This window comes from Merops nubicus, unplaced genomic scaffold (genome assembly GCF_000691845.1).
Source record: "Merops nubicus isolate BGI_N331 unplaced genomic scaffold, ASM69184v1 scaffold22782, whole genome shotgun sequence".
Lineage (NCBI taxonomy): Eukaryota > Metazoa > Chordata > Aves > Coraciiformes > Meropidae > Merops > Merops nubicus.
The window spans coordinates 20,469-22,037 of NW_008595948.1; positions in this window are offsets into that span (position 1 = coordinate 20,469).

Genomic DNA, 1,569 nt, shown 5'->3' on the forward strand with positions numbered 1-1,569 from the left:
GGGTGGACGCCGCCCGGCCCGCCAGCCACAGGCTGCTCCTGCAGCTGGGGTCGGACCCAGGGCCACGGCTCTCACTGGAGCCTGCTGAGAGACAAGTTCAGCTGCCCCCAGCCCCTCCACTATCTGAGGGATGGCTAGAAAGCGAGGCGATTGGTCTCTTACCAAATTTGTCTCTCCCTTACCCACACCTACCTCTTTTCCTTCATGCAACACCCTCCCTGCTGGTTCTCAGTTTCTGTGCTGTGGTCAGAAGGACAGAGTGCATTATGCTGCCTTTCTGGAGGGGAGTGAGAGGAGATGTCCCTTCCAGGACGGCCAGCAGCATGTTCAGGGGGAGCAGCTGGCAGACTGCAGGCGAGGGTGGGAGCTGCTTGGGCAGAGGACACTGCAGAGGGCGGCAGGGATGGGTAGAGCAAGACTGCTCTACCGGATATTCTGCAGCCCAGAAAAGACCTGTTTCTTTCAGACACTGATCATCTTGGTACACATTCAGTTAGGTAGGTGTACTTGGTGCCAGATTCAGGTTTCTGCAGCAGAGGGCCTAGTGTCAATACTCACAAGCCCTTGTGTAACAACAAACTCTTCATTGCTACCTCAGTTTCCTGATACTTGATCCCTGTGCTTTATTTACTGTGCTAGGTCAGCCATAGGTACACCAAGACCCTGTATGAAGGAAGTGACTTTATTGCTTCATTGCAGATAGCATTAACAAGGGGGAAATCAGACTTACATGGTAATCAATTTACTAATTTCTCAATATAGATGAGAAAGATGTTGTTTCACCACAGAGAATGGATTTCTTTGCTTCCCTCCTTTGCTCACCAACTGCAGCCTGGTTGTAAGAGTTGCTATAAATGTGTTGCTAGGTATTTACCCATGAAACTGTAAGGCAACTTTTATGAATAATATGGAGAATTTATTAAAGTTTCAATTGCTTTCCCTTGAATGTTACCGTGTTGCCCTGTGACTTAAGTTTGACTTGGAAACAGGCAGGCAGATGTCAGCAAACCAGAAATTATGAGAGAAAAATAGTAGCTGCTCAAGTTATTTGCATTCTTCTAACAGGCATCTGTGTGCATGCACTCATGTTAATAATCCTCTTAGATATACAGTTTTAGATATGTACTCATGAATTTAGTCTGTATATTACAGTACCCAGTGTTTGGCCGCTGGCAGAACTGGACCCCGTCACTGAGTTCCACAAACAGTGGAATAATAGTCTGAGCTCTCCCTACCTGATGTTGCTTCCTGCCAGTATTGCTTGATTTAAATGTTTGTGCATCAAGGAGTCAGTACAAGCTGTTCAGAGAAAATAGCCAATGCTACAGGCAGCTCAAGGAACTGGAAGCACTTTGGACTGTTGAACAGATCCAAGGCATAAGTGAATCAAGGTGGGAGAAAAGCTTGGGCTGGGAGCACAAAGACAATTTTTCAAGTTGCAGGGAAAACAAAAGCTGTTGATTTACAAAACTCTGACAATGATGTGGTTAAAAGTTGGACAGGTCAAATCTCCTGTAAGAGACTTCTTGTGAGAAAATAAAAGGGAAGGAATGACCTTTTTGTGCCACA